This window comes from Manis javanica, chromosome 3, assembly GCF_040802235.1.
Source record: "Manis javanica isolate MJ-LG chromosome 3, MJ_LKY, whole genome shotgun sequence".
Taxonomy (NCBI): Eukaryota; Metazoa; Chordata; class Mammalia; order Pholidota; family Manidae; genus Manis; species Manis javanica.
The window spans coordinates 157,848,968-157,868,927 of record NC_133158.1 but is presented as its reverse complement, the minus strand read 5'-3'; the positions used below and the strand labels follow the sequence as shown (position 1 = coordinate 157,868,927).

The following is a 19,960-nucleotide window of genomic DNA, read 5'->3' as shown; positions in this document are numbered from 1 at the left end:
AATTCCTACAATGGAAATTCTACACATATATTTGGAAGACTAGACTTCTGGGTTATTAAAATTAATGTGATTTTTTTCACGTCCATCTATAAGTTAGGATTGGTGGTACTTAGTTAATAATTACCTACTAACAAGTTGGGGAAGAGTTACTGTATTTAGGATGTTTCTATGTAAAAATTAGTTGGAGCCTTTAAAAATGTCTCATAAATGTATTTATCACAAGTTCCAATTTAAAGTAGTTTACTGCAAAAAAATTTACATAAGTTCAGGATTTCAATTGTTAAATGACAACAAAAGAAGCCATCAGATTTTGAGTAACCACTAAAAAAGCAGGAAGTAAAGACAAAGATTTATTGTACAGACAATTATACAGTTGGAAAGACTTGTTCAAAAGAATAGAATTTCAGAAGGAAAAGGAGCTCCAAAAGAAATATATCAGAGGAACATTGCTTCAGATTGCTTATATAGAAAACCAAAAAGAAAGCTTTCATTATTGATAACTTCATGATCAGGGACTTCCTTGCAAGGCAGCTCTCAACTGAGGTAAATTAAGAAAGGAATAATGAAGCTGTTGTTAATCATTTGACGGTGTTTAAATTCCAGAAGAAAATAAAAGGGAATTTGTTACACGCTGTTAGAAAATGTATTACTGTGTTTGAACTCTTTGTTGTTGTTTATAGGGTCCATTTTCTGGAACCAGACTGCTTCCATTTAAATCTTATCTCCATCAACTTCTAGGTGGGTATCCTTGGCTTCTTCATCTTTACACTAGATAGTAAAGCATCAACCTCACAAGTTTGTTATGATGTTTAAATTAACTAATATAGGTAGAATGCATGGAACATGGCCTGCACATAACCACTAAATTAAAAAATAATTTCTTTAAAGAGATGAACTATTATGATTTTTAAAGTAACTAAATAGGCTTTAGACTTAAAAAAAATGTCTTCTCTATTGCCAGACCTAAAACAACTTCTTTACTACAGTCGTTTCATATTAACAAGACAGAAAAGACATAACAAGCTCATTTTATTAAGACTTGCTTAAATCAGACACAGTGAAAAGACTGGGACACTCTTGAGTGTTTCTGGCCCAATGAAGAAGGCTGAAAGCCAGGCTACTCACAGGAACTCATAAGCCCGTATTGCTGAGTGATGTCATGTCCTCAAGCACTTGCTCATCTGCTATTACTTGAGAACAGTAGCTTATGGCAGGCAAGGACCTGAAACCTTTATGTGGCCATGGTTATGAACCAGGAAAGGAGGAATTAATCAGAACAAAAAAGCGGATGTTGGGTCCAAGTCAGGAGATAGTACAAGACCTCACAGAAAGATAAAATAATGCATGGGGCTGTGGCCTCCTAGAATAATATCCAATGTGACAAGCATGTCACCAGTTAAAAGCTTACTCCAGGAAAAACCGAAGGATGGCCTTCAATTTTCTCATGGATGTACCAATAAGACTGATGTAAGGCAGAGAGATCCCAGAAGACTGGGACATTAGGGTTATGAAGACTCTTTTATGGGGAAAAAAATGATTCTGGAAAGCTTCCTTTATTACATTTACATGTCTTTTGACTTTCTCCTGTGCCCTGGAATATGAGCCGGTACAAAGCAAATGAGGGTGAACCCCTGCTCCAAAAAACTGTATAGTTTGTTTTGCTAGTTAGCTAGTGACTGATGATTAATAGATAGATATAAAATGATATATATAATTTTATACTCATAGATATCAACTAAAGTATTAATAAATTCAGTGAAGAATAACTCTACCTTCTGGATTTTCCATAGCACTATCTCATCATTTGAGGGGATTTCTCACAAATGGAAAAAAATTACCAAAGTTAATTGAGTAGCCATGGCAGGCCAATCACTATGTCAAGAGATATACATGCATTGCCAAGAGATCTGTATGCATTTGCCTTGCCAATGGGTTTCTGCCCCAGGCAAGTTCACTATGGATTCAGTGTGACCAAAGAAATGACAGTGGAACATTCTTGGGGTGAAAGGGTTATACCCAACTTTATTTCCATGGTAGCAGGTCAGTCACTAGAATCCCATTCACTCAGAGAGAGTCTGCATGCAGCAAGCTGGTCTCTGCCTCTGGGCCTCTCTGCCCACACAGCCATCCCAGTCTCTGTCCTCGGTGCTGCCACCACTCCATCCTCTGCTCTGCTCTCCTGCAGCCTTGCAACCTTACCACCCTGCCACCATATCACCCAGAGCACTGGGCAGAGCTCTTTATATAGAGTCACTAACAATGTATTGCCCACACTTGTGTAGTGGCAGATGAGAATCCTGGCCACAGGAACTTTCCTTTTATCCACACACAATAACATTTATACTATAACCTCACAATATTTTTCAATTTAGTGATGATCACTCTAACACATTCGGCAGTTAGACTCTCAAATTTTCTTAGCTATCTTTATAAGATGTAAATTTATTCTCACATACAGAATGATTGGCTGGGTTCATTTCAGAATTTGAGAAACATAATCAAAATTCCCCAGAGAAAAAGATAGGGATACTTACAGAGGCCTGGTCAAGTTCTAGGGCTCATCCATGCATTGTTGAGCAGAAGCAGGTACATGAGCCAGGAAAATCCAGAGGCTAGAAACAAACAGTGGAATACGGCATCAGTTAAGTCCATTTAATAGCCAAATGGGCTACATTCTCTGAAAAAATCAGGTGGACCCAATAACTACAGGATATCTCATAAGGCAGCCTCTGCCCAGAAGGCCATGGGCAAGGTGGCCTGCTCAGAGCTATAGAGGAAGCAGGCTGACCTTCTGACAGTCCAGGCCCAGCCAGAGGGTTATCCTAGCAAGATGGAATAAAAAGCTCCTGTTACTGGGAAATCAACCAGTTGGCATTGGGGAAATTTGTTACACATCATAAAAACACCACCAGGGAGTAAATTGTGCACATTTGGAAAACACATCAAGCATTAAATGGTGCCTGAGTGCATTAACATGTCCTGGTAACATTAAACACTTCCCATAGCTTCCAAAATTGCCCACATTGTACATAACAAATAGCCGGACTTGCTTACACATTTAGACAAGGGACTCTCATTCTATTTATACATGAGATGTCATCTCTATTGGTATATGTGTAGTGGTATTCCATATAATTTTATGCTGTAGTCCCCATTCTTTGGAAGCACACATCTGTATAAATTTCAAGAGAAAGATCTTGAGATCTTATTATTCTAGTGCTCACAGCCAAATTCCTAAAGGAAGACAACAGACACTGACCACCTTATACTAAACCATAACCTATCTATCCTTTGTACTATATATAATGGACCTGATATTTCGAACAAGGATGGAGTTAACAGAGCTGAGACAGACAGAGCTACTGTCTTTATTATGTATAATAATATAATAATATACATTATTGTACAATGCAAGAAACTTGGGCCCATATCAGAGCTAGAAACATAATCCCACTAATTCAGTGGTCTTCAAACACTTTGAATGGTGAGACCTGATTAAAGGAACCAACTCAAAACTTCAGTTTCCTAAGTTCTAAATGGAAAATCAAACCTCTTTATCTTGGAGAATTGTTAAGGTTAAAATACTGCGACCTAAGTAAGCATATTTTATAAAATGTATGGAGCTATATCATAATAATCTTATTATTTCTGGTTCTAGTAATATAAACAGCTGATATTTATATAATTAGTTTCCTCCAACTTCAATAAGGAATCTTTAAAGCCATTATTATCTAAACATTATAACCATTATAATATTTTATGAAACTATCTGTATGTAATTTTCTTACCTTATAGATGTCAATTTGCCAATTGCTTTCTTACATGGTGTGCTAAAAAACCAGTGGCTTTCTTACACATTGTGCTTAGATAATATGATTTCAGCCCTTCAGTCCTTAGCATGAACTAAGATTGCTGACAATTTCCTACTAAGAGAAGACAGTTTCCACATGGAAACTTGCTCCTCACCAAGAGGACTTTATAACCTTCCAGTATCTGCTTCTGAAGGTATCATCACACCCAGCTTAGTAAGGAAGGGGCTTAATGACAGAGTGGAGTTGTACCAAATTCCTCCCAGTTCTCAGATGCGTCCCGTAGTTTCTCAGAGCTTTCCTGATCCATTGCCCTTGTCTCCTTTGTTTTTCAGTATTTGTAATTACATCGTTTAATGCTATCAGTTAACCCAGCCAAAATTCTTCCTTTATTGCATGATAAATGGATGGGCAGTCTTTAATAACTAACAGAGGCTAATAAAACAATGTCAATTTTTCATCAGTGGTTTAAAATATTGAAAAGTCTCTCTCCAGAGGCTCCTGATCCATGTTTTCTCACTTCTTGGCACTGTGTTTCTCTGTCTATGCCACATAGCCAACCAGGAGGGGAGGAACAGCAAATGCTGTGACTAGCTTTTTACCCACCATGATACACTCTCTTTGGCCTCATAGCTTTACCTTGTGCAGATCCGGGTTACTATCCTGGGTGCCTTCCCATGAATACTTTAGAGAGGGATCTCTCAAAACAATTCTAAGGACATTTCAAATAGAAATATCACCTTGATAATCACACTAGATAAATTTGAGAATCTGTCAGACAAAAATGGTTTCTCTTCACAAAATTCCCTGATTAGTCAAACTATAGGGAAAAAGAAGCAGATTTTAGACTTTCACTAACTGATTTTAATTTTATTCATTCATTCAACTAGGAGAGCTGCTGCAGCAAAGTGGTTTGATTTTCACTTTTCATTCCATGGCACTTTGTTATTATCGGTGTGTGTGTGTGTGTGTGTGTGTGTGTGTGTGTGTGTGTGTGTAGCTATCTGTTCATGTTTCCTGATTTGCCCTTCATCCTCCATCCCAAATATTTTTCCTCTTCCTGAATAGGTACCCATACTGACATACTTTTGCCCTTGTAAGCCATGTCCCTTATCTGTGATGATTATATAGTCAGGATCTTATAATTCACATAAAATGATCATTCTGGGGTATTTTTCTCAACACAATATTTTAGAGGGTTGTTTATCTTGTAATATGCAGTATTGTTCTATTCCGACCACTGAACAATATTAAAATTATATCATAGTCTTCCCACATTTTAGTACCCATTACTTTGATGTACTTGATGACTAAGAAAGGGTTAAGCAGAGACCATAATACAGCAGGCATACTGAATATACCTGCCTTCCCAAGGGGGATGAGGAGTCGGGCAGCAGTTGATGAAACCTAAGAGTAAAGAAGCTATTCCTTTCTATCAGAAGAAGAAGAAGGAGAAGAAGAAGGAGGAGGAGGAGGAGAAGGAGAAGAGGAGGAGGAGGAGGAGGAGGGGGAGGGGGAGGAGGAGGGGGAGGGGGAGGGGGAGGGGGAGGGGGAGGGGGAAAGAAGGCAAGAACAGCATCAGGACTGCCAGAGCTGAAATGGAGATAGAGGACACGAACATTTCCCAAGATTAACGATGGCTCATCCGCAACTCTGTAATTTGTATGGGCCTAGCCAGGACTTGCCCATTAAGCCTACCCTTAGTCAGGCCAAGAAACTAACATTTAGGAGGATGAAACCTTATTGACTTTACTCACTGAATGCTTCTCCCTCAACCATCCTCCTTTTCCACTTTCCAAACTCTTTGGTACTCTGTGCCCCATATTTCTGATTTTGTCTTCTGTCTACAGCTTCACGCATGCACGTTGAATCTGACACTGGGTAAAGCTGTGGCAGGGCTCACGTAATCTCCCTTTACCTGTGATTTGAGTTCACTCTTCAGACCATTGCAATAAACTGCTCCAGATAACAATCCAGATATCTCAAACTCAAGCTTAAAGACCATCTTGAGTAATCAATATTTCACTTGAGTTTGCTTCATTAAAAGGAATACAAAAATATGGATCAAAAGAACAAAAGTGATAGTAATTAGGTGTCAAGGTTTGGGAGATATAAATGGTGAGATGCCATACCTCTTGCAAAGAAAATCAATGTGTAGTACATTGCTTTCCAAATGTCTGATTAGCCTGCTCTAATTGGACTAACTCAAATCCATATGAGATTTATTGTAATACCCTATATTTCATCTTTAATGCCCACATTAGGCAATTTGATCAATTGTCCTACATATTCAGTAAGCCTTAAAAATTTTCCAAAAATGAAGTCATTTCAAAATACTGTGGTATTTCACCAAGGATTTTCCTTCCCTGGGTTTTTAGTAATGAGGCTATACCTAAAAATAGATATAGGCTTCACAAATACAAAGAATGTTACATAAAAGGAAATTCTATTAGCTTTAAATGTGTTGGGGATGCAAAACTTCTCTCATACGATCTTTTAGAAAAGTGACATTCTGTCACATGTGTAGACCCTATTTTGAACATGAAGAGTGTAGTGATAACCTACTACAATAGGATCAGATTGTTGACTCAATGTTTCTATTCACTTTCCCTAGAAATTTCAAACCATGAAATTTGTAAACTGCTATTATAATGCAGTTTTATTATTGGATATATGCTTTGCAATTTATTACAGTCATTAATTTTAAATCACAATTATTGTGATAAGACACAATTATACAAAAAGACATACATATATTTTAAGATACAGACGTATCATAAGCAGAAGAAAGGAAGGGAATAAGAAATCAAAAATGGTGTTAGAAAATATTTCTAAGTGGCTTTGATATCCTCCCATCTATCACTGACTAAAATGTCCGTATTTTGTGGTTCATACAAATAAAATAAAAATTTAGAGCATTTGTATTCTTACTCTCTTGGGGTTTTCTTCTATTCATTTTAAGTAAAGATAAGGAACTAAGTCTGAGCCCTTAGTACTTCTCTACCTGTCTCAATCTGCACTCTGTTCTGCATAGTGTATATCTTTTACCACCCTCTCTGATTATAAGCCAGGAAGACTCCTCATTTTTTAGAGGGTGGAGCTAGTCCCTCACAAACTTGTCTAAACTGGGATTCAGGCGTATCTGTCAGATCCATGTCCTCTCACTCCCCAGCACACGCCCTACTCTGTAAATGCAGGTTACCTGGATTTCTGTAAGCAAGCATACACATTCTTTTTTTCTCTCTGAATTTTCACTCCTCTTATTACCCCTATCTAAAATATCCTTTTGCCATTTTCTACCTGGCAAATCTTATCCATCAAAGCTTTCTCCAAATACTACCCACTCTGCATGACATTCTTAAAAACAATCTCCCCACCTCCCCTTCCACAAATAGGATTAATCACCTTCCCTTTGTGTGCACTTGGTAGTAGGGAGGGAACTACGTAGTGTCACCACTGTACGAATTAGTGTCGGTAATGAGTCCCTTGTAGCCATATTTTTAACCTTCTTCCTACTGCAGAAGACTTACACAATAAATTCTGAGTTTTCAATGTCTGTGCTGAAAGGAAAGACTGTGATAATCCTTTATCTTGAGTCCTAATAAGAAACAGAACACAAATTTCCAAGCAGAGAAATTATGTGATTTATCAAATTGTTGAGAAAATCTACTCATCACTTTTACCACTGTAGATACAGGAAATGGAAATATCCAGTGACTACAATGAAATGACACAATTTTTAAACAGTACTAAATTTTGCTCAAAATGTTGATCATAAGCTCATGTAAGTCCAGGCAGTGCATTTTTCAAAAATGTCCCCATTCCCCTCGATATGGGAGCTTATATTGAGAAAATTCTTGATATTTTACATCCTTTACCAAAACTCATGTGCCATGATCCATGTTAAATTACAAGCAGATCAGCAAATTGGGTTTGGGTTACATTTGCCTTTTCAAGAACATTGGAGACCTAGGTTGGACATACAGATCACAGTTATAGCAATATATGAAATCTACGCTGAAGGAACCTAAAATACTTCTCAAAGCCAGAATTTCTCCAGTATCTAAGAGAACTGCCGACAGGAGGCATCAGCTCCCTTAAAGACTAGGGGGCCTCAAGTACAATAGTGGATGAGCCAGCTAGGGCCTGGGGACTAGCCTCCTAGAGAGAGTTCCGTTTACCATGAAGGAAGAAGGATGTGGCCCTCCTTTTCTTCTTCCTCTTCCTTCTTCTAAATACTCATGTTCAACTTATCATTGCTAAAACATGCCAGTAGAGCAACTCACATGCAAATAGTAACAATGCTGGTTATTACTGTGCTTTCCAAAACCTTCAGCCATTCTATCACAAGGCATGTGTGTATGCATGTGTGTGCATGTGTGTTCATGTGCGTGTACACACATTACATTATATAAAATGCCTTTGGTATCTGGGAAGTTGTACCTATGAGGAGAAACAAAGACACCAGAGTAACTGGCAGTTTTTGGTATCATTTATCAAAAGACTATGGGGACATCAAACCTCTCACCTTGTTAATTCCTAGTAGCAATAGAAGTATAAAGGGTGGGTTTTAACAAGTTGGAGTTTGGAGAGAAATTGATGCAGTTTGCTTCTCTTGCCATGACATGTATGCTAGTACATGGCAGAGCTGTGATCTGCATGAAGATATTTGTACTTAAAAATTCCAATGTGAGAATAAGCTTGACAGGACATGAACATCCCTAGCACCTAACCTCAGATCCACACACTAAGACAGAAACATCACCCAAATAGAGCCCATTAGTATGACAGCATTAGCTACTCCTGCATAACAAAGCACATAAAACATGGCCTAAAACAGCAACTATTGTTTCAGCTACAATTCTCTAGATCAGAAATTTCAGCTGAACTCAGTTGGGCAGTTCTTAGCTTGGCTGGGCTCCCTCTCTCATGCACCAGCTATCATCTGGAGGCATGGCTTTGATATCGTCCAGGCTCTACCATGTGTCTCTGCCCTCTGCGGGGAAAACTGGGCTGGCGTTAACTACGGTTGAGGCAGACTCCCATCCACAGCAGATCTGCCTGCTTTTGTCCAGTAGGCAGAGTTGAAATCCCAGGGAATAACTGGAAGTTTGCAAGATTTCTTCAGTCTTAGTCTCAGAACTGGCACACATTTCCGCCAAATTTTTTGGTAGAGTACAAGTGACACTAACTGCCCAAATTCCAAGGGAAGAAAAACAGACTCCACCTCTTGCTGAAAGATGCTACAAAATCATTGTGCAAAGGGGTGTGAACTCAGAAAAGAGTGAAGGATTATGGTCACTTTTACAGTACACCACTGTGTGGCAGAGAGAAGGTGCATTGTTTCTCATTCCTGGGAAATTGCTGATGCCCTGAAGATACTTCATCTGTGCTGCAATATAGCACATCCTTAATGAGCTAGTGCTGGTGTGATGAGTCTTTTTTAGCATCAAGCTGCCACATGTTTGTAAATGCTGGAACCTCTGGCATTTGCTATCAGCTTCTTTTGACATAGAAAGTTTAAGAAAAAATTTCCACATGTTATCTACACAGAGAATAAACTTTATTCTCCTCATCAAAGGCCTAAGAATTTAAATAGATGTTTACTGGGTTGTCAAACACAAGTACACAAACTTAGATGATAATGGAGCTTCAGTAGTTCCAGAAAAGAGATGGCCTATGATGCTGTATATGCTGACCTGTTGGAAACTTAAACAGAGGTATTGAGGTATTGATCAACCTCATACATACTTCAGAAAATAATCAGTAGCCACACGTATTTACTTTTTTATCAGACTTTAGCAGTAATATCAAGATTCCCAGAATGTTGAGGCAAAAGTATGCTAAGTGATATGGAACAGGCCCTATACTAAAACCCTTGGGACACAGTGGGTTTAGACAGGGGTGCCTGGTACTGGGGATCTGTTCAAGAGTGTAACTGACTAGTGACATGGAGAGTGCTTCTTATGGATCCTAATGTTCAATTGAGAAAATTGATACAAACATATGCGATTTACCGGTTTTGGAAACAATGCAATTAAAAATACGATTAGCAGTTGTGCAAAGCATGGCCTGAAATTTGAGGAAAATTGAGGGAGATGCCTGTGACCTGGCTGGGACCATCAAGTTCTGCAGGTTCTTAGATACCAAACGTAATGTCACTGTTGAACTACATGGAGAACAATTGTAAACTGGCCAAGAGTGAATGAAAACAGGCCACGTTTCTGAGTTAGGGAACAGAAATGTCCCTGTGGAGTGGTCATCTTCCATTCTTGTAGTGGATTTTAACCTGGGATACTTTAAAATATGCTGATACTTCTGCACCACCCCTAGAGGTTCTGACTTAAATCATCTGAGGTGAGACATGGATATGCAGATTTTTAAAAAGACTTAGATGATTCTAAAATTGACCAATTCCTTACCTAACTGGAGAAGAGGCAATATAGAAATTCCTGGAGGTGGTGAAGGGAGTGACTTTCTTGATACAAATGTTTCAGAGAATGCTTGTTTCGAGTTGTAAGCCGTTGGCTATCTAGGGAATAAGAGACTTTAGAGCAAGTGACACTATTTGCTGGCTTGCAAACCTGTCACACTGACTATTTCCTGAAAGTGTCATTCATGCTTGTTGAAGTGATGTCCTTTTGGGGGCTGTACTCTCTTGTCTGTCATAAGCAGGTGAAGAAAGAAATAGCCTCAAGATCTCAGGCTTATAAGTGGAAAATAATCTTATTATACAGGACTATCAGGACAGGAGTGCTGTAAAGGATTTGAATATTTAATATTTTGACTATAATTCAAGAGTGACTTATTTATGGGTTTTAATTTATACCCAGAAATTTAATAAAAAGAAGGGTGTCATATCGATTTTTATGTTGCTGGTATTGAATGTAATTATGTTGCCATGGGTCACCTAGACAGTCTCTAATCAGCTGCTTTGGAATGTGTAGCTGAGTATAACTTGATGTGAAAAATAGAAAAGGGATAGAATGCTGGGCTCAGATTCTGTGTGACAATGGGTTAAGAGGACACAACTAAAGGGCTTGAGGAGGACCCAGATCTTCTGACTACATTCCGCCTGTGGTCTCTAAGAGGGAACCTTTGCCAATCATTCCGCATTCCACTTTTATCTTCAATCTATTACTCACTGCTCCCCAGTTGAGTGAATATGATCGGCTGTGTTACCAGTGGTTTTGCAGAAGCAAAGACGACTGTGTTCAACGTTTCTTGCTCATGGCCTTCTGGACCCAAGTGTATGCTGGGCAGACAAAATGTACCTCTCTCCTGCAAACTTATCCAGCTCAGCCCTATTTTGCCTTTTCTGTCTGGCAATCGGTGAAAAGTAGAATCAGTCCCACTCTATGGGCTTCTGTCTTAAAAGAGGATGAGGTCCTGTTTTTGGCACAGGTCATTCACTTCACTCCACAATCCAACTTTTTTAGGAATAAAGCTGATGTAATAATTTGCCTCATTTCATTCCTTGGGTCAATTTTCAACTTGTTACAACCAAGAAGGAATAATGAGAAAGTGAAGAATCTATAATAGGATCCCCCAAACATTGCTGAAAGTAATTAAATGAAACTAGCAAGTAATATGATTCCAATATATTCATCAGGAAAATATCTGCAAGTTCAAGTGTCTGCACCACTATGATCTGCTTTGAAAGATCTAGATGTATATATGGGCATGTATATAAATATATATAGAGAGAGAAAGAGTCCAAGAGAAAAAGACACAGAGACAGAGAGATACAGAAAGAAAGAGAAAGGAGAGAGAAAGAACACCCTTAAAGCAGGTCATGTATGTATACATACATATATATAATTCATATATACATGTACCCAAATACATCATATATGTACCATATATATATGAAAAATATATATACATATATGTTTATAATTCATATAAATGTGTACGTGTGCATGTATATTAAGCCAGTTTATCAGTTTAATCTATTAATTGTTTAAATAAAAATTCTTCACTTCGGAAATAATTTTAAATAAACACTAGAAATCTCTAGGTAATTTGTTATCATTTTTTTTCAAGAACACAAGAATTATATGAAAAAAGTAAAGGGAAAAAATGCCAGCTCACAACTCACTCACCATATAATCAGAAGCATGTCATTTGAAATCTGCTTCCTTTGCCTCATCTATAAAAAGAAATATTAACAAATGCCCTACCAAAAACAATTATAGCAAGGCTTAAATGAATTGAAAAGAATTAAATCTTTATGTGAAACTCAAAAGGCTATGCAATTTTTATTGTATTTACTTTCATTTAAGATAAATAAGGGCTTATAATAAAGATCAGATTCTTCTCCCCTGCAGTTCATGATTTTATCAGCTGTCTTTCCTGAGGGGGATTGACCCTAGGCAAGTTCACTCTGGATTCGGTGAGACTGAATACCAACAAAATGTTAGGGGCAAAACAGTTTATACCAAGGTTTATTCTCACAGTGGCAGGTTGAACACTGGAATCACATCTGCCTCTGGAAAGTCTGCAATCCATCTGTGTCTCTACCTCCAAGGAGAGCACTGGGCTGAGCTCTTTATGTAGTAACACCATTGCCAACAGCTGTATAAGCAGTAGCCTAGCAGCAAGCCAATTATATCATCAAGTAGATTAGGGTCAGGTGAGGATCCTGGCTGCAGAACCATCCATTTTCCCTTCATCAACCACTGAGAACTTATAATGCAATTTAATAAGTTTATCTAGAAAACTACATGCTATTAATAAAAGTCAATATTGTGGTAACATCCATAAGAATTTTTAACCCATTGCTGAATAAAGTACCTAATAGATATTCATACTAGGACACAGAGACACTTTAGAATTTAGCAGTTAAGAACATAGACCCTAAAGTAGAGATCCTGAGTTCAAATCCCTTCTTAGTTCTGTGGCTTGATTGATTTCCTTAAGATTCTGTGACTTAGTTTACTCATCTATAAAATAGTAGCCACCACATGGGATTGATTGAAGGATTAAGTGTGATAAGTATAGATTTATAATTTAATGCAGGACCTAGCACATAGCACTCAGCTCTTATTATTAATAAAAAAGTGTTTACTATTTTGGCTTTTTAAATGCTGCTTTTCATTTATTACAAAATGTTATAAATATGCTTAAAAATACTGATGTATCCAAAACTGTGCTGCAGTCTTCCTTGAACATTTCTGCCAACCCTGAGCTCAGATCATAATCAGGCAATTAAAAATATTTAATAGCTCAAAAAATATAACTAAAATGTAAAAAGAAAATAACAAACCCTTCACCTAACCAAATATTCTCTTGTTCTTTATGTCACTAAGTAGCATAACTGACATTTTTCACTAAATTGTCATTTCTAAACTTACATGACTAATTTGAATAGTTCTTTTAGCAGTTTATAGGTGAATCCTTAGGTATTGCTGTGAATGACCAAATCACAAGTTTATGTATCAGTCTACTGTTGTCTTTATTTTAATCACATAGAATAGATTTATGATCTCTTTGATGCCAAATAAGCATTTCTGAAAGTCCTAGAACAAGATCCGAGCTTCTGTCTGCTCTGAAAGTATTCACATTAGCACACTGATGAATAGTAAAGGCCTTCTGCCAACTTACAAGTATTACTGAGTAGAGAGACAGACAGACAGACTTTGTCAAGCCCCTAAGAGTATTGTTTTATCACAATTTACTGTGGATATACCTAATTCAGTGTGCAAGCTTTGCAAACAAAATTCCACAAATGAAATAATGTACGTTATTACAATAGAGCCAAGATCTACAACACTATTTCATAGTTTTCACATTTATTTTTAGAACACCAGAATTAGTTTTAATAGGTACTTAATCACCATCTGCAAAGTTCAAAGCTTGGAAATATGAAATGGTGAATAAGTCTGTTAACCTTTTACCTTGAATTTCAGGTTCGGTGATAAATGACTGAAGCATGATAACACTTTAAATCTACTACACCTTTGAGTTCAACTCAAGTAATCTTATTGAAGTTAAAAAAAGTAGATCTAAATTAATAAGAGTTTGAAAACCAAGTCAAACTGTACTATAATGCTGATTGTACCTGTAGTAGTCAGCTAGGGCTACCATAGCAAAATACCAGAGGCTGGGTGGCTGAAACACCAGAAACTTATTTTCACTTAGAGTCCTGGGGGCTAGAAGTCTAGCATCAAGGTGTTGGTGGGTTTCATTCTCCTGAGGCCTTTCTCCCCTGCCTAAAGATGGTGTCTTCATGTGGCCTCTCCTCTGTGTACAGGCACTCCTGGTGTCTCTTCCTCTTTCTATAAGGGCACAGTGCTATTGGATTAGGGTCCCACCCTACGACCTCACTTATCCGTAATTACCTCTGTAAAGGCCCTGTCTCCATAAACAGTCACATTGGGGATTAGGGCTTCAACATGGGAATTTTGGGGGGATACACATCCATCTATAACAGTGCCTCTTTTAAATGTCAGCATATTTATTAACAATAAACTCATTTCATTTGTTTCCAAGTTCCAAGCTTCCAAATATCAAGTTGATTTATACCACCCATCATGAAATGCAAGTCATAAACTCAGGATGTGTTAAGAGTAACAAAAGACATTTAGGAATAAAGATATAAAGCCAGAAAAGGAAATTTCTAATTAACTAAGCAATAATTTTATCTGATTATGTAAAATAACCATAGAGTCAAAAATTTAAAACAAAAAACACATTTTTCTATCATTATTCCAAGGTTCTAGTATATCAACATATAAATACACAATTAGTATTGTGGTAGTAGATATATCAAGGAAGATGAAAAATTGGCATAGACTAATGGTAACCAACTTTAAAGAGCACAAAATGTGGGGAATTATGGACAGAAATCCTTTAATCCATTTGAATAGACCCCCCAAAAAGAAAGTCTTCCACATATAAATACAAAACATTTGTCAAGCATATATGTACATTCTCTTAAAGTTAATAATATTCAATCTCATTTGAACCCATTATTGAATTCATAGCAGCTTTTCATCTTTGTGACTTTTTATTACAACAAACAAGTGGCAGTTTGTGGTCCTTATAGATGCGCACACACACAAATTAAAAATGAAAAAGGTTTGGAAATGTTGTAAATAATAAAACCATTTGTAGTTCAAAGGCAAGACAAAATATTGTGAACAAAGATGGCCAATGAAAATATTTTGGAAATGGTAGGCCTTAAGTAAATTACTGAGAGAGGAATTGGAGGATTTACAACAATTTTATAAAAGACAACAACATACTAGATTTGAGGGCAATGGCATATGAAAACATTCAATTAATTTATAAGGGGGCTACTTATAAGACTAGAGTAATTAATTGCACCAAAGTTTTAGGAAGTAAAAATTATCACATTCTTGAATATCCAATAACAAGAGTTAAATTTTATCCTGAGGAAATGAATACAGTGAAAGAATTTTAGTAGGAAAATGTCCAAAATGAACACTTTCTTAAGGATCACTTATCCTCTCTTTTTTGAAGATCAATAGCTGAATCTTCCTTGGAAAGCTACTCTTTCTATACTCTTAATCCCCAGGTCCACGATAAATGTGGAGTTTCTCTCATCCTCTGGTCCAGGGCTAGGCATTGGTCCCAGGCCTGACCAATTAATGCATTGCAAGCCCTTGGCCAAGGATGACCTCCTGCAATATGCAAGGCCTGCATGACAGTATAGGGAAGTTTGTTGGAACTGCTGAAGAAAGTCTCCTTGTGTGAGAATGTAAGCTGAGAGGTGCTTGGGTTCACCAATAGATCCTGCAAGAGAATGAAGATGATACAGAGAAGAGTAGAACTGAGAGATGGGGAGACTTTTTAACAGACTTTTTAGGCACCTTGATAAGTCTGTACCTGAATGCAACTTTGCTGCTGAGATGTTCAGTTGCATCAGCTAATAAATTCCTTTTTGTTTAAGCCAGTTTTCAGAATGGTGCTGGATTCCTGAAGCCACTATTAGGTTTTCTTAACACACTAACAGAATGAACATGTAGGACTGTGTCAAAAAATAAGGCCTGTAACTATGGAAAGAGAACATGCTAAGTAACAAAGTGAGTGTTGTTCTAATGATTTACCACTGAAAAAGGAAAACACTTCCCCAGTATTGCACTTTGCTCAGAGAGAATGATGGATGGAGTAGGCAAACCATGAACTAGGGGATTAGTTTAACAGATGTACTGGAAAGCAAAATAACTGACTTCATAAAACTACAGCTAAGGATGGGTCCCAAGCCATGATCCAAGGAAAGTGGTAAGCCATAAATTTATGGTGGAAACATATAGTTTACTATTAATAATACAGTTTATGACTGTAGCAAATATGACTACAATATAAAAAGGGGCAAAAGAAATAAATAGAAATCTATGTGCTGGGGAGGCAGTGTGGGGTTTTTTTGCACACACAAAAAAAGCATGAAATTTTATGATTTAGAGCATGAAAGTGGATGAAATGGCTTCAGAGAAACTGATAAAACCTGTAAAACAAGTATTTTTTATCAAATATTTCCTCTATCCATTCTACAAAACAAGTACATAAGATTCACTCTGATCCAGCTTTTAAAGGGAAACTTTAAAGTGGTAAGTTTAACTTGTAATGTTATTTCCAAGAGAACTTCAAAAAAATACTACCCATTACCTAAATGAGTTTCATGAAAGAATGTAATATATAATAGTTTAACAAATGATCTTCCACTGTGCTGCTGCAAACTTGCTGTTTTGTCTAATACTAATCTAATAGAGTAGTTATGAACCCAATTTGGTAAAGCAAAGGCAAACTAAATGGAAAGACAAGAATATAGATGCCACTGAGTACCTAGACAGTTTGGTCCAGTGTCAAAAGGGAACCAAAAATGTTTATTGATCGATCAAATCTTTGGCTTAGTTTAATCAAGACAGAAAGAAAAAGAAAGAGAGAGAGAAGAAAGAGAGGGAGGGAGGAAGAAAGGGAATAGGGAAACTACAAACCCTGGTTTAAAAAAACAAAATGTTCACATGGAAAACCTCTCAGTGATGTTGAAAGGTCACTGCCTCTTTCAAGGTACTATGCTTCCATTAAACATAGTAGAAATAATTTGCTAAGTGAAATTTTCTTACTGCCTTCCACAGTACCCACATAACAGGCCTCTTAAAAGTATATAAAGGCAGTAACAGCAATGGTCTTCCAAAATTTCTTTTGGAAGCTCAACAAATCCCTAGAGCTCAACAAATCCCTAACTTGACCCCTCTGTGGTGACATCAGATTAGATGACACATTATCTCATTCATTCCCAAACTCCTAGTTACAGTGAACGCCCACTTGGGGATGTTCTTCCATATTCTATTTCCTTTCTTTCAGTACAAATGACTGCTTCTTTTTTGATCAACATGTATATACATATATACATACATAAACACACATGTTATATACATATGCATATGCATAATATGTAAATATATTATGACTTGCTAGATACATTCTTTCCACCCCTTAGTATCATGCTAGAAAAGAAAGGAAAGAAAAGTTGACCTGTTGTAGGGTTGATGACTCAGACACAGGTAGAATGACTAAAATCATGGACAGACGATCCAAAGAGGTAATACAATCCCCTTTGAGTGGATACCTTTAAAATGTTAATATCTTGAAAATGGTCTAATAAAATGATCCTTGGAGACAGTTCCTCAATTGCATAGTTAATTAATATTAAATAATTTGTGAGAAACATGTTATTAAGTGGTTACACACTTATACAGAGTCAGGCCAACATGATAAAAAATAATTCTGCTTTCTTTTTCTCCTTCCTCCGTCAAATACCCTCAACAATTTGGTGCCATACCTTAAGAGGAGCAATCTAGAATCATTGAAAATTACAGCATTAACAAAGTATAATACTTATCTGATCCAATACTAATATTTTTCTTATTAGGAGGGTAAATCATTTAACCAGCTCACATAACCAATCAGCGACTAAGCAGGCCCATGCTCACTCCCTTGACTCTTTATGCTCTTTCCATAGACAGCCACTTTTCACATCCTAAATATATGGCTAAGTATTTCATTTCCAGCAAATAGATAGTAAATACTGATAAAAGCATAAAATTATGACTTTTGCCTCCTGTGAGGATCAAATAAATATACATGGAAGTACCAAGATTCTGTAAAGGTTTGAATCTAAAGTTAAAGTTTGGCTGTCTCTGTCTGATGAACTGGTGGTCTACCCCACTTTACCATCTCCTGGTGTCTCTTTGTATGAGCTTTGATGCGCAGGAATAAAGGGGCTTGCCAGGAATAAGGTCATTGTGGGAGTTTGCTTGTTTGTTTTTAACATTTTCATTGGTTTTTGTTTTGCACCTGTCAAAAAAGGTAATGAGTCAGGATGAGAGAAATAAGATAAGGAAAAAAGAGACTTCCCTAGCCCAATCCTGTGGATTCAGTTTTTAGCATCTCCCTAGCGAGATGCTAGTATTTTAAAGAAGCTGACAGAGCTGTGTCTATTTGGGACTTTATGAGACAGACGAAAAGCTAGTGGAGCTACTTTGGACCAAGTCAACTGCGCAATTAGGTAGTGTTTTTCCAGCTTTTGCAAGGAACATTACAAAGCAATGATATGAAAGAGTGCACTTCTATAGCACTTCAACGGTTTTGTGCTATAGAAGTTAAAAAAAACATTGAAACCTACAAAAAGTAGGCACATTCTTAGAGGGGAAAGAAGCTGCATTGACAAGGATGGGTCACATCTTCCACCCAAAATAGCTTCTAGTTTGTGGAAAAGGAGGCCAGAGTGGAAGCGCAAAGAGGACCCTCTCTGATCACACTCTGAGCACATAGAGAAACCCAGAAATAATTGGCTAGACCTTAAGGGAGAATTCTACAAAGAGCAGATGGGGACAGTTTAACCGCAAAATGTGAATATTAGTGGGAATGTCCAAAGCCAGTGAGTCCCAGGGAAGTTCTATTGAGTTTTTATTAGCCTTCAGTTAACTAATCACAATCAAATGTGTAGTCACATTTCATAGGGAGAGAAAATCAGTGATGGAATAGACCTTTCACACAAAGAATCAAACAACTGATGAATAACTAGAATGTACTGGGATAGGAACCATTTTGGCGATGAAGTATGTATTATTATACATAACCATGCTATTTATCTATTGTCAGTAACTGGAAAACACAATCCATGTTTACTTAAATTTAGTCTTTGGTAGACAAAAAATTTGGTTAGAAAATGCCAACTCTCTCACCCATCAGACAATATATCTTTTGCAGATCACAGACATAAATATAAATGTGGGCAAAAATAATATGCCAGCTCAGACATGCTTTGAGTTTTTTAGTATCCTTCTCATGTCTTTCAATATATTCATCTTCAGAGTGAATCTCCTTTACATATTTGAACCTTCATGGTTAAAGTCAAGCTTCCAAAATTATTGGGCTTGTGAAACAACTGGAGAGAAATGTGAATCATTTCTTGAGAAACTCAGATTAAATCAGGTAATAAAATTGTAGGATTAAAGTGGAAACCTAAACCCACACATTTCACTCTTTTTCTTCCAAAGGCAAATTCAAGAATTTTCTTGTGTTGCCAAGTCCAGCCAGAAGTGCAGATAAAGACATGAATAAGCAGCCAAGAGCCTTTTGAGGTTTAAAATTATTTTGCATGTACTGTAAAAATGCCCCTTACACCAGGATGGATTGGGTCACTCAGGAAAAGGACTGCAGGATATCCTTATGCCCCTTAACTGTGAAAGCACAAGTCTCTAACTTCCCTTTCCTAATTTTAGTCCAGACATCGGATACATGATCCCTTATCTTTAACTGATAAGGTACTTGGGTTAAAATTATCAAAACACCTCCTAAGTAATAAAGATATACCTGACATTTTATTTTTATTTTCAGCAAAACTATAAGGAAGAAAAGACACCCAACATGGTCTAAAGAAAGAGAAATAAGTTATGGAAGAAGAGCAAAAATATCCCCTGGAAGCCAGGCCAGAGTAAGGAAAGAGGCTACAGTTTTAATAGACTCTGTGTGCCAGAAACTCAGAGTACCTACATACCCCTCTAAAAATTGTTAGAGAATTTACCGCAGCTAAACTGAAAAACAATCAGAAATTGTTCTGTCTCCAGAAAATAAGATAGAGACTTTGAATGACATGTCTGAGAATAACTAGACAGTAG

The 19,960-nt window shown here is 37.1% G+C and overlaps 1 pseudogene; it reads right to left on the bottom strand.

Moving 5' to 3' along the window:
* Positions 1 to 19,960, bottom strand: part of LOC108392795 (E3 ubiquitin-protein ligase TRIM36 pseudogene) — a 48,329-nt pseudogene that overhangs the window by 9,125 nt on the left and 19,244 nt on the right.